The sequence below is a fragment of the Fringilla coelebs genome (genome assembly GCF_963513975.1).
Source record: "Fringilla coelebs genome assembly, chromosome: 10".
In the NCBI taxonomy this organism is placed as follows: domain Eukaryota; kingdom Metazoa; phylum Chordata; class Aves; order Passeriformes; family Fringillidae; genus Fringilla; species Fringilla coelebs.
Window position 1 is genome coordinate 23,984,925 of NC_140036.1, and position 14,366 is coordinate 23,999,290.

Genomic DNA, 14,366 nt, shown 5'->3' on the forward strand with positions numbered 1-14,366 from the left:
CGCAGGTTTTAGATGTTAATTCCTTTGCTGAAATGAGTAACATTGAAATATTAAGCTTGAAATGGTGTTTTGAAATTTTAGGATATCTCAAAGGCTGTCAAACACTCGAAAAGGAAATTTGTTCAAATTGAAAAGCCCCCTGTATGCCAAAAATTGCTGCAGGAAGGAAAGAAGTACAGACTGATCTGTGAGCCAGAGGCTGAAATAACTCCTGAGGTGAGTCCCTTGCACAACCCTCACTTCCTGCACTGCAGCTTCCCTGGAAGTGTGTCACAACGAGGAACCATTTGCCTCTCGGAGCCCTAAAATTTTGGGATGAAATCCCGATCCTAAAGACAACAGCAAAACTCTGGGGAAGTTGGAGTTTGGTTGGGATCTCTCCCAACAGCCAGCTGCTTTCTCTTTTGTTTATTTTAGGTCAATATTTATGTTTATTTTCTCTTTCTGTTGTCTAGGAGATTGAGTTTGTTGATGGGTCACTGCTGAAGCTGAAGAGTTACTTTGAGGTGTATTTGGAGAAGCCTGACGACTTCACCTTGTCCCTGGTGGAGCAGGACTCGGATGAGACTGTCTGGAAAGCCAAGCTGAGGGAGAGTGAGTCCTTGGCAGGGAGGACTGGGCTGGGCTGGGAGGACCTCAGAGCCCATCCAGTTCCACCCCAGGGACACCTTCCCCTGTCCCAGGCTGCTCCCAGCCCCAGGGTCCAGCCTGGCCTTGAGCACTTGGCCAAAGCTTCCAGGGCCTGCCCACCCTGCCAGGGAATTCCTTCCCAGATCCCATCCATCCCTGCCCTCTGGCACTGGGAGCCATTCCCTGTGTCCTGTCCCTCCATCCCTTGTCAGTTGTCTCTCTCCATCTTCCCTGCAGCTCCTCCAGGCCCTGGAAAGCCCCAGTGAGGTCACCCCAAAGCTTCTCCTGTCCAGGGTGACCAATCCCAGCTCTCCCTGCCCCATCCCTCTGCTCATGGAATAGTTTCATTTGGAGCTTAAAGACCATTCAGTTCCAACCCTCCTGCATATTACTCCATATATTATCCATAGGATTGTATAATATAATAAAAAATTTGCATCTTATTGCATTATAGCTTGCAATCTCTCTTGCCTGTTCGGGCCTGCTGCAGCACGTGGAATAAAAGGGGAAAAATCTCCTTCTGTCAAACCCGAGGGGTTGGAATCTCCCCTTTGTGGATTCCAACTTAGTGCCTGGGAATTGTTGGAGCTGGGGCCCAGCCCTGGGAATTCCTCACTGACATTTCCCTGCTCTGCCCTTCCCCAGGGGACTGGATCCATTATGACCAGAACAAGAACGAGCAGAAGAGGAGCACAGGCAGTGAGTGATGACTCTGCAGGGTGGGACCCCTGTTCCCCTGCTGGCTCTGGGCGCAGGGGACAGCAGTGACAGCTCTGCTCCCTCCCCAGGTGTGAAGAGGAGGAAGCCAGCCCTCAGCATCCTGGAGGAAGAGGGGCTCCACAGCAAAAAGCAAAAAACTGGCGGCACTGCAGGTGGGAAAGGACCTGGTTGAGATTTGGTGTCCTGGGATTGGAACTGAGCTCAGGCTTCAAAGGTTTCTCCCTGTGGAGTGGTCCAGGCCTGGGGAAGAGCAGCTGGGAAGGTGTCTGGTGGAAAAGGGGCTGGACGTGAGCCAGGGGTGGCCAAAGAGGTCCTGGGGCTGTGATTGTCCCCTGTGCTGGCACTGCTGGGGCTCCCCAGCCCTGGGGCACTTTTGGGTTCCTCACAAGGACCTGGAGGGGCTGGAGCGCGTCCAGGGAAGGGAATGGGGTTGGGAAAGGGGCTGGAGAATCCTGAGGGAGCTGGGAAGGGGCTGAGCCTGGAGAAAAGGGGGATCAGGGGGGACCTTGTGGCTCTGCACAGCTCCTGGCAGGAGGGGACAGCCGGGGGGATTTGGGATCTCATCCCAGGGACAGGGACAGGAGCAGAGGGAACGGCCAGGGCAGGCTCTGGCGGATTTTGGGGAAAATCCCATGTTTTTCAGATGGAATGGGAGCAAAAAGCTTAACAGACCAACAGCTGCTGGTGATTGCCAAGCTGCTGGACCGGCACTGGAGGGAGATGGCCATCGAGTGTCTGCAGATGGAGATGAAGGACATCGATGACATCCGGGCCGTGGAGGACGACGTGACCATGCAGAAGCTGCTGGTGCTGAGCAAGTGGAGAGACAGAGAGCAGGGCCATGGCACTGCCGAGGCTCTGCAGAGGAGCCTGGGGGAAAGAGCCACCTACGAGATCCTGCAGGCACTGCAAGGTATCAGCTCCTGGGGCCTGAGCCCATCCTGACCCAGCTGGGGTTGGGAATTCCATCAGGGAATTTATCAAATCACCGCTGCACCGTTTGTTCTGGAGTCAAAATTTGTCTCCTTTGCACTCTCAGCAGTGACTTTATTTTTTTTGTGGTGTTTTTATCCTTCAGGGACTGATACAAAGTGAATATTTTTGCCCCGAGTGTGGAGAGTTCTCCCAGCATGGCCTGGGTGTCCAAAGCAGTTCTTGGGATTTCCTGGAAGTCCTAAGAGGAGCTGTTTGGGTCTTTACTTCAGGAATGGTTAATTAATGGTTAATTAACACCTTCACTGATGGAGGACTTGGTGGTTCCATCCCATGTGGGGATGGATTTCCCAAGGAAACTCCCCCTCCTTTCCGTGGAGTTCTTATGCTCAGTTCACCTTCTGCAAATCCAAGTTATTCCAGGAGCTGGGAGTTATCCCTGCCCATGGCAGGGGTTGGAATTAAATGGCCTTTAAGGTCCTGTCCAACCCAGACCATTCCATCATTTTATGAACTCAGCCAGCCAAGGGGAATTGTCCTTAAAAATTGATTTTTTTTCTTTTTTTTTATTTGCAACTTTGTTCTTTCTCAATTCCTTAACTTGGAACAAGAGGAAATGGCCTCAGGTTGTGCCAGGGGAGGTTCAGGCTGGATATTGGGAGCATTCCTTCGTGGAAAGGGCAGAGCCTGGCATAGGCGCCACCCTGCAGGGATCCTTCACAGCTGTGGAGCTGTGGTGGCCTGGGCAGTGCTGGGAAATGGTTGGACTGGGTGATCTTGGAGGCCTTTTCCAACCCCATTCCATGATTAATTCTCCCTGGAAAGAACCTGGGGATCCAGGAGAGCTCTCCCTCACAGACTCTGTGCCACAGCCTTCTGCTGCCTCAGGGCAGAGGGTTTAATACATTTATTTTTCAGCTTAAATATTTTTAAATGCAATTTCTCTCAGTTTGAGTCTTGCAGGAGCTTCCAGAGATCCCACAATCCAGGTGTGTTTTTCCTTTCCCTCAGGTTTCCTGGCTCAGAGCTGAGCCAGCTGGAAGGAGGAGGAGGAAGAGGAGGAGGAGGAGGTGGGAGCTTCCCAATCCAACCATTCTGCTCCCCTGGGATCCTGCTGGGGCTCAGGAATGTTCCTGGCGGGAAGTTCAGGCAGGATCCTCCAGAGAAACGTGAATGGAATTTGCTGTGGGTAGGAGCCACTTCCAAGGCTTTCAGGAGAGGTGGATCCCAGAATTCTGGGCTTCACCCCCAGGGAAAGCCACTCCAGGAGGACACAAACACTGGAAGAAGCCACTCGATCTTTTTCGTCACCTGGAAAAGATTTTTATTTCCGTCAGGGAAACGCAGGGAGAAGAATTCCCCTGGAACCTTCCATCCCCTTCCAAACCCACTGAACTGCCAGAATCGTGAGGTGCATTGGATTCCTCATGGATCAGGGAAGAAGAATCCAAACCTTGTACCAAATTCCTTGGCGTAATCACTGTATATATGGAATTACTGTACAGATCCTGTGCATCCAGTCCTTGTTCAGCCGTGGTTCTGCTTCCTGAGATTCCCAGAGACGGGAACACCACTGTGAACTCCAGGCAGCTCGGAATTTCCCCATGGAATTTCTTCTCCCCTCTTTTTTCTGTATAGCTCGTTTCTGTTTTTTACATTTTTTAATGCTTTTTTTGTAAGAGAAACTTTTTATATTTCTTTTTTTATTTTTTTTTAACTTGATTTATTGGAACTTGGATGGAATTTAGGTGCTTAAAATGTCAGGAGCCAAAATCCCTGTGCTGCAGGATTGGAAAAAAATTTAGGAAAAATGGAATTTGCAGAAGAGAGGAGTGACCAGATCCAGGATTGTCTTGTTTTTAAGGCTGGGGGATGCTTGGGATCATCTTCCTCTGTGTATGTTTGGGAAAGGAAAACATACTTTTGAAAAACAAGGATTAAACAGGAAAAATTTCCATTATTTCCATCTGAATTTTGGTTTTTGTTTAAGTTGGATGAAGTGTTGGGAAGTTGTTGATTCCTGGGAAGGAGAGGAGGATGGAAGTTGTTCCTCAGCCTCTGGGAAAGCTGGAGGTGCCACCAAAGGCATCCAAGGGGTTTTCTGGGATGGAAATCCCAAAATCTCCCCTGCCAGGGGCAGGGACACCTTCCCTATCCCAGGTGTTTCCAAGAGGGAAATTTGGATTTTGAAACCAATTTCAGGGAGGTGCCTTCCCATGCCAGCAATATCCAAAGTGTTTCAAAGGATTTGTGGTGGATCCCAAGGGACAAAAAAAATCACTGTGGGTTTTGAAGGAAACTTTCATTTTATTAGGCAATAAATAGAATAAATAGGGGATATCATAAATAAATCATGGGCTAGAATGGAATATCATCATAAATAAATCAGGGAATAGAAGGGAATATCATAAATAAATCCAGGAATATCATCATAAATAAATCAAGGAATAGAATGAAATATCATCATAAATGAAGGAATATCATAATAAATAATAAATCAGGGATTATAATAATAAATCAAGGAATATCATAAATAAATAATGAAATAGAATGGAGTCTCAAATCAAGGAATATCATCATAAATAAATAATGAAATGGAATGGAATCTCAAATAAATCAGGGAATAGTGTAATAAATAAATCAGGGCATATCATCATAAATAAATCAAGGAATATCATCATAAATAAATCAAGGAATATCATCATAAATAAATAATGAAATAGAATAGAATCTCAAAAAATCAAGGAATGTCATTATAAATAAATAATGAAACAGAGTGGAATCTCAAATAAATCAAGGAATATCATCAGAAATCAGACTAGAATGGAATATCATCATAAATGAAGGAATATCATCATAAATTATGAAATAGAATGGAATCTCTAATCAAGGAATATCATCATAAAAATCAGGGAACAGACTGGAACGTCATCCCAAATAAATCATGGAATAGAGTGTCCTGAGTTGGAAGGGATCCCCAGGAAAAGGAATTGTCATGAACAGCTCTCAGTTCCTGAGGAATCAGCAGAATAAATATGAACAGATCAGATTTAGGACCATTTTGGCGCTCAGATGTAGCTTAAATCCCAAAACCCCGGGAATTTAACAAAGCTCAGAAGGCACAGCTTGTGGGGATTCCATGGGGTGCTGGGTAGGGGTTTCCCCCCAGGATCTCCCGGGATCAGGGGGAGCTGAGGAAGCTCAGCACCCTGGTGATGGTGACGCTGCGGATGCGCAGGGCCTGGAGGATCCCGCAGAGCCGCAGCCGCTCCGAGAACGGCGCCCATCCTACTGGTGCCAATGATCCCGATGATCCCGATGATCCAAATCCCAATGATCCCAATCCCGATGATCCCAATGGTCCCGATGATCCCAATGATCCCGATGATCCCAATGATCCCAATGATCCCAACACCGATGATCCCGATGATCCCGATGATCCCGATGATCCCAATCCCAATGATCCTGATGATCCCGATGATCCTGATGATCCCAATCCCAATGATCCCAACGCCAATGATCCCAGCGGCGCCTCGGGAACCCGCCCGGTGCTGCTGCCCAGGGCCTGCAGGGGGTGAGAAAACGGCTTAAACCCCAAAATTCCTGGGATTTTCGCCCCCTCAGGGATGAACGGCAGGAGTGGGAAGTAAAGATGGGCCAAAGGGAAAATTTGGGATGGTTAATTTATCATTAAAAGGGGAAAATTTGGGGTATTTAATTTATGGTGAATTAAGTGAGGGAAGAATTTGGGATATTTAATTTGCCATAAATAGAGTGAGGGAACAATTTGGGATATTTAAATTATCATTAATAGAATGAGGGAAAAATTGGGATATTTAAATTATCATTAATAGACTGAGGGAAAAATTGGGATATTTAAATTATCATTAATAGACTGAGGGAAAAATTGGGATATTTAGTTTGCCATAAATAGAGTGAGGGGAAAAATTTGGGATATCTAAATTATCATCAATAGACTGAGAGAAAAATTGGGATATTTAATTTGTCATAAATAGAGTGAGGGAAGAGTTTGGGATATTTAATTTGTCATAAATAGACGGAGAAAAATTTGGGATGGTTAATTTATTATTAATAGAGAAAAATTTGGGAAATTTAATTTATCGTGAATAGAGTGAGGAAAGAACTTGGGATATTTTAATTTCTTGTGAGGGGATATTTAATATTTGGGATATTTAATTTGTCATAAATAGAGGGAACAATTTCGGATATTTATCATGAATAGACTGAGGGAAAAATTTGGGATATTTAATTTATCATGAATAAATTGAGGGAAGAATTTGGGATATTTAATTTGCCATAAATAGAGTGAGAGAAAAATTTGGGATGTTTAAATTATCATAAATAGAGTGAGAGAAAAATTGGGATGTTTAATTTGTCTTAAATAGAGAGAAAAATTTGGGATATTTATCATTAATAGACTGAGGGAAGTATTGAGGATATTTAATTTATTGTTAATAGACAGAGGGAAAAATTTGGGATATTTATTTTATCATGAACAGAGTCAGGGAAAAATTTGGGATGTTTAAATTATTGTGAATAGAGTGAGGAAAAGAATTTGGGATATTTAATTTATTGTGAATAGAGTGAGGGAAAAATTTGGGATATTTAACTCATTATAAATAGGGAAAAAAATATGGGCTATTTAATTTATCATGAATAGACTGAGGGAAAAATTGGAACTATTTCATTTGTCATTATTAGGGTACATTTGGAAGTATTTAATGGTATCAAGAATAGACTGAGAAGGAAAATTGAAATATTTAATTATCATGAACAGGGAAATTTTGGAAATATTTAATGAGTGCATTAATAGGGTAAAATTTGAAATCACTATATCATTATTAAGGCAAATTTTCAAATATTTCACGATAGCATTAAAAGACTCAGGATAAAATTTGAAATATTTAATGATAGCATTAATAGGGTACATTTTGAAACATTTATTTTACCCTGAATAGAGTGAGGGTCAAATTGGAAATATTGATTTGATCATTAATAAGTTAAATTTTGAAATATGTCATGATTGCATTTATAGACTGAGGCTAAAATTTGATTTATCAACATTTAATGCATCCTGTGTCACACCTGGTGCACCAGGTCTGTTAGATTTCAATATTTGGAGGAGAAACTGAGGTTCTCCTTCCCTAATTGGTGAATTTTGGGGTCCCTGGGGCAGCAATCCTCACCTCCATCATCCCATCCAGAGCTGCCAGCAGCTGGGGGTCAGGGAGGCTCCTCAGCTGAGCCCTGTAGGCTCTCACATCCTCAGAGATGCCCTGCAGGCATTTTCCCTGGGGAAAAGAAATAGAATTGTCAGGAAATCAGGGAATCTGCTGCTCATTTAAACACACAAGGAGAAAAAGAAGGAGTTTTTTTTTTGAAATTTCTATTTACCTCATCAAAAGTTGATTTTTCCAGGACTGGGCAATTTCCAGGCTGCAAATTGAAGCAGAATTAAGATTTGTGATTTAATGGGAGTGTGGATGATACATTCCATGAAACCATGAGGTAAAATTTAAATGTGATCTGTAATTTCTCTGTGTTTTACCCCTGGATCCTCAGCTGTGCAGGCTCTGAGGGTGTTGATGTGGTTCTCAGTGATGTCCTGCAGATCCACCTCCTCAAGGGTGCATTCGAATCCCAGGGTGTTGGATTCCTGCGGTGAAAAGGGAATAAAAAAGGGTCCTTGGCAGCTTCATGGGGCAATTTCTATATTTTTATACATCTATCTGCAAATAGACACAATTTGATACACAGATACAATTTCATGTATCTGTGTTCAGCTGAACCCCAGGAATGAGGCTCCATGGGGACTGTGGTTAAATATGAAATACAGGAAATAGTTTGGGGACCATCTCTGACATCCTGGGGACCATCACTGACATCCTGGGGCCACCACTGATGTACTGAGGCCACCACTGATATCTTGGGGACATCCCTGCCCTCCTGGCACCATCACTGACGTCTTGGGGACCAAAACTGCTCCAGCATTTTCAGGTTTGGTGTCACCACTGTCCCATCCCTGCCCTCCTGGGTGTCACCACTGTCTCATCCCTGCCCTCCTGGGTTCTCAGCAGCCCCTGGTTGCCCAGCTGATGCCTGGGGACCATCCCTGCCCTCCTGGGGACCGCAGTTACCCATCTCTGCCTGCCTTGGTGCCATCCCCACCCTTCTGGGTACCACCACTGGTTCCTCACTGGCTTTTGGGTACCTTCACCACCTCTCTGGGTACCACCACTGCTCCATCCCTGCCTGGTTTGCTGCCAGCCCTACGCCATCCCTGCCCTCCTGGGAACCACCCTAACCCCATCCGTGCCCTCCTTGGGTACCACCCCTGCCCCATCCCAGCCCCCCACATCCCTCCCGTCCCGTCCCGTTCCCCGCGCACCTTCAGCCGCTGCGTGGCGGCGTTGGCGGCCTCCAGCAGCTGCCGGGAGCGGCTGAGGCACTGTGCGGGGGCGGGCAGTGTCCGGGCCGGGGTGGGCAGTGCCCGGGCCGGGGTGGGCAGTGCCCGGGCCGGGGTGGGCAGTGCTCGGTCCGGGGTGGGCAGTGCCCGGGCCGGGGGCAGCAGCAGCAGCAGCGCCAGGCACAGCAATGCCCGCCCGTGGCCGCCAGGCGGCGCTGCCCGCCCGCTCCCGGTGCCATTCCCGGTGCCGCTCCCGGAGTTATTCCCGGAGTTGCTCCCGATGTTCTCGGTGCTGTTCCCGGTTCTCCCGGTGCCGTTCTCGCCGCTGCCGCTCCGCTCCATCTCGCTGCCGTCGGTCCCCGCCGGGGACAGCTCTTATAGAGCCGCCGCAGCAGCGGGATTTCCCCCCGGGCCGGCCGCGCTCATCCCGAGAGCGGCGGGGCCGGGAATCCCGCACGGTGCTGGGGCGGGCCGGGCACAGCTGGAGCTCCTTCCTCGGGCTCTGGAAGCACAAAGGGCTTCCAGAAAAGTGAGGTTGGTTCGGGTCAGTGCGAGTCACGTGGATAAACTTCCATGGAATCACAACATCGTGGAATGGTTTGGGTTGGAAGGGACCTTAAAGATCCTCTCATTCCAATGGCAGGGACGCCTTCCACTGTGCCAGGGTGGCTTTGGGCACCGCAGGGATCCAGGGGCAGCCACAGCTGCTCTGGGAATTCCATCCCAGGGTCTCCCCTCCCTCGGAGCCAGGAATTCCTTCCCAAATTCCCACCTAAACCTCCTCCTCTCTCAGTTTGAAGCCATTCCCTCTCCGTTCTGTCACTCCATCCCTCGGAAATCGTCTTTCTCCAGCTTTTCCATTTTTATTCTTTATCCTGCTTTCCTCTCAAGGAAAAAGTGACAGGACAAGAAGAAACAGCCTCAGGTTTCACCAGAGGGGTTTGTGTTGGATATCAGGGAATATTCCTTATGGAAAAGGTTGGAAGGGGCTGCCCAGGGCAGTCCCCATCCCCGGAGGGATTTAAAGCCCTGGGGAGGTGGCACCTGGGGACAGGGCTCAGGGGTGGCCTTGGCAGGGCTGGGGATGGTTGGACTGAGTAACTTTGAGATATTTTCCAGCCTAAACCATTCCATGGTTCTCTGATTCTCTAATTACAAACTGTCCCTAGCGAATGTTTGTGAAAACCTGCCTGAGTGTTTGATTTTGCAGAAATATTTGGATAAATCAACAAATATTTCAATATGGTCTCCTATTTCTAGCGGCCATTCTCAGCCGCCCCAAAAGGTTGCAGAAAACTTTTCTGTGCATTGGGACTGCCATGAAGTCACTGGGATTTTTGCTGTCAAACTGGAAGGGAGCAGGATGAATCAAGAGTTCTATATTGCATTTTCAGGTTCTTTGCATTTTCACTGTTTCCTATAAGAAGCCTGTGGCGTGTCCTGAGACTTCTTTTTGCCCCAATACCAGCAGTGCCTCATTTTCCAATTTCTCTCTGTGTTTTCCACTCCTGCCCCGTCACTCCACCGTGGGCTGTGGTTTCCAGCTCGTGTAGGAGCCGTGGCTTCCGAGAGCCAAAAGTGAAAGAGAATTTTGGGATGTGCAGCAAGGCTGTTCCTGAAAGGCACCACTTTGGCTTTCCAGGTTTCTCAGTCCCTGCTCCCAGCAGGACACGAGGTTTCCCAGCAGGGTCAGAGCTGGGCTGGGATTTGGGTTTAATTTTTGGCTAAATTGGGATATATCCTAATGACGTCCTACAGATCTCTCCTAGAATCCTTGCTGGGATCCCTGGCAGTGTCCCAGGCCAGGCTGGATGCCTTTGGAACACCCTGGGACAGTGGAAGGTGTCCCTGGCCGTGGCAGGATGGGATGGGATTTAAGGTTCCTTCCAACCCAAACCATTCCAGGATTCTGCGATTTTAATTCTGGTGAGTGGAATTTTTATTTCCGATGGAAGAAGAAACCCATCTTTTCCTCCTTCACCTCAAAGCACATTCTGCTTGACCAGGCTTAACCTGAACGAAAAATCTTGATAATTAATATTTATATTAATCATATTAGAGCAAAAGGATATGTTTTATACATTACAAGCTATTTAAATAAGAGAATTACTCCTTGAGCAAGTGCAGTCCCAGAGGAACAGGAAGCAATGCTGAAATTGAATGGGAATACTTAAAGATCTGTGATGTTCCTCTGTGTTTCTTTCATGGAATCATAAAGTCATGGCATTTTTTAGGTTGAAAGGAACATTAAACTCATCCAGTTCCACCTTCCACTGTCCCAAGTTGCTCCAAGCCCCCATGTTCAACCTGGCCTTGGACAATTCCAGGGATCCAGGGGCAGCCACAGCTGCTCTGGGCACCTGTGCCAGGGCCTCCCCAATATAATAAATATAGTAAATTTAATAAATATAGTAAATATAATATAGGTAATATAAATAATATAGATATATAGACAATACAGATAATAAATATTGCAACTATTTTATATATGTATATAATTTATAACTGTTAAGTTATAAAAGTGTTAGCAGCTCTGATTTTTCCACAAGAAAATACAATTCTACTGCCTGTATTTCAACCAGAATTACGTTTGTTGGAATTATCCTCCAGAGAAAAAGAAGGGTTGCTCTGGGTCTCTATAAATTTAGATTTGATCTAATGCAGTCAAAATTCGGGGAATCCCTGCTCGGGGCTCTGCCCTCCCCCAGATCAATACCCAAAAATGCTGCCTGAGACAGAAAGGGAAAGCACAGATCAGAAAGAAACCCGGTGAGAAAAGCCCCAAAGCCCCAGCCCTGGGCTCAGTTTGGTTTTGAGGCCTGGAGAGTTGAGAGATGAGAAATGGGATCAGGTCCAGCCTCACTCTTCTGAAAAAGTGGGAGTTCCTGGAAATGTCCTGCCTTTGTTTCACCCTTGGCTTCTCCCCCCTCCAATAAACAGAAATTGAATTTTTGGCTTCCTTTTGACCAAAGGACCAAAGGTTTCCAGGTAAGAATCGTGGGCATCACCCTTGTTCTGAGGGAAATGAGGTCTGGGGATGTTTCCTGCCAGCTGTGGGATGCTGTTTCTCGGGGATTTTCCTCAGGAACAGGCCCCAAACCCTTTGGGAAGGTCATGGAGTCGCTCGTGGCATCCTCAGTGGGAAGGGTTTGGTTCTTTGTCAGGCAGCCCTACAGACTGGCACTGGAAATAGCAATAATTTTATAGCTCTAATTAAGCAATAACTACAGAGAAATAGAAATTAAAGCTGCAGGGTGATTCAATCCTACCCAGGCTGACAGGCAGCTGTAGACAGAGATCACTGCTCCACTAAAAAATGGGAAAATATCTCATGGAATGGGAATTCTGGATGCAATGAATAAAAGGGATCTCATCCTATTTGCCACTCACAGAACTTGAGGAATATCAAATAATTTATTTGCCTCTGGATCGTTTTTTGGGAAGCTCCAAGGTCAGTTTTATCACCAGAGGAGCCTCACTGGCAGAAGCTGTTTCTGATTTGAGTTGGAAACTGATGGCTCCATAAAATAGGAGAAAAAAGGGTCAGGGGAAACTTTCCTGGTGTTTTAGTGGCTGCTAGTTCTGATTCCTCGTGGAATTCCCTGAAATTCCTAATCCCCAAACCTCTGGTTTTGCTGGTATTTCATCAGGGGGTGATAGAATGGTGTTTCTGGAGCTTTCTTGGAGTGCTGGAACCTCTAAAATCCTGGCTCAGTCACCTGCATCTCTTGGCTCTTTTTTTTTCCAGTTGTCACCAGAATTCCTGAGATTTCCCCATGATCTCTTCTGGTTCCTGGCTCCTGGATTCCTGGCAGCTCTGGGAGCACCCAGCCATGGGATCCCCAAATTCAGAGGCTGCTCTTTGCAGGCTCCAAAGCTCCAATCCCCTGCTGGGAACCCCTGGGGCAGGGCTGGGATTCCCTAAAAAGCCCTCAGGGAGCATTTGGGGCAGGGAATTTCTCCCACTGAGTTGGGAGGAGCAGAGATCAGGGAGAAATTCTGCCCTGGGAGGGTGGGGACGCCCCAGCCCAGAGAAATTGTGGATTCCCTGAGAAATTTTGGATCCCCCGTCCCTGGAAGTGTCCAAGGCCAGGCTGGATGGGGCTTGGAGCACCCTGGCGTAGGGGAAGGTGGAACTGGGTGATCTTTGAGTCACTCCCAAACCCAACCACCCAAACCATTCCATGATTTAATGATTCTGTGGAGTAAACACTGAGGAACATCACAGCCCAGATTCAGGATCATTCCCTGCCCATGGAACTGGGATTTGAGGTCCCTTCCCAACCCAACCCATTTCCAGGATTTTATGGCTGCCTGTGGGCCCATCGGCCCTGTGGGGTTTGTTTTAAATTTCCACAGAATTAAGAGGAATAAAAACCTCCAGGAATCACCACCAGGGCTGGATGGAGCTTCAGGGAGAGCTGCATCCCCCTGGAAATTTGGGGATGCTGTGAGCTCATCCTCCCTGGGCCTGGCCCCAAAGCTGTGGGTGAGGAAGGAGGTGATGCCAGCTGTGCCCGTGGTTTCGTGGCACTTTCGGGGAGCTCTTTCTCTCTCACTTTCAGTTTTCACCCTTGACAGGATTTCTCAGCTCTGGGTGCTTTTTCTGCTCCGTATCCCCCCCGTCACCTCCTGGCTGTGGGTGCTGTGCTGGGCAGGCAGCAGGGAAGCAGGGATGGGGAAAAGCAGGAATTTTGTCCTTGCTGGGGCTGGATTTGCCCTTCCACCTCACACTGGCTTTGCGGGTGGAGAAAAGAAAGAAATCTGATCTTGGATGAGCAGGAGCTGATCAGGGGGATTTATTTCAGCATTTCTTTGATGTACCATAATTTCCCAAGTGCCATTAATGATGGAGTTCTCCATTCCTGAGGAAACTGTGCCGGGCTGGCAGGTGAGGAAGCCCAGGAGATGCAGAGCTCAGAGCCTGGAGAGCTTGGGGCCACCTGGGAGCTCTGGGGTGACCCACGGGCACAGAATTCCCTGGATTCCTGTCCCAGGGCCGTGGGCTTAGTAGGAGTGACCCCCAGGAATGCTGTGCCCAGGATTTCACTGCTCCTCCTGCAGGCTGGGCACTCTCCTGGCAGGAATTCACCCCCCAGAGCCAAATGTTGTGGTTTTCTGTGCCTTGGTGAGGAGAAAAAGGGAATTAGTGCAATTGGAGAAGGGAGGAGCTGCCCTAAAGCCAGTTAGAGCTGCCAGAGTTCTGTGGGGAAGGTGGGGAAGGGACCTTTAGTCCTTCCCAGTGAAACAAGGAGTGGGAAAGCTGCAGGAAAACCAGAGGGGGAACGGATTCCCACTGCCAGAGGGCAGGGATAGCTGGGAATTTGGGAGGAAATCCTTCCCTGGGAGGGTGGAGAGGGGCTGGGGTGGGGTTCCAGAGCAGCTGTGGCTGCCCCTGGATCCCTGGCAGTGCCCAAGGCCAGGCTGGATACTGGGGCTGGGAGCACCTGGGACAGGGGAAGGTGTCCCTGCCATGGGAATGGGGTGAGATTTCCCTTCCAACCCAAACCATTCCATGATTTTGGGATGATTCCTGCAGCTGGGGAGGGCACCCAGGTCTGCTCTGGGTGCTGTGGGTCCCACAGAGGGCACAGGAATCCCCTGGTTTCCCCATCCCAGGATGTGGGGCAGCCAGGGCTCCCTCTCCTTCCAGGGG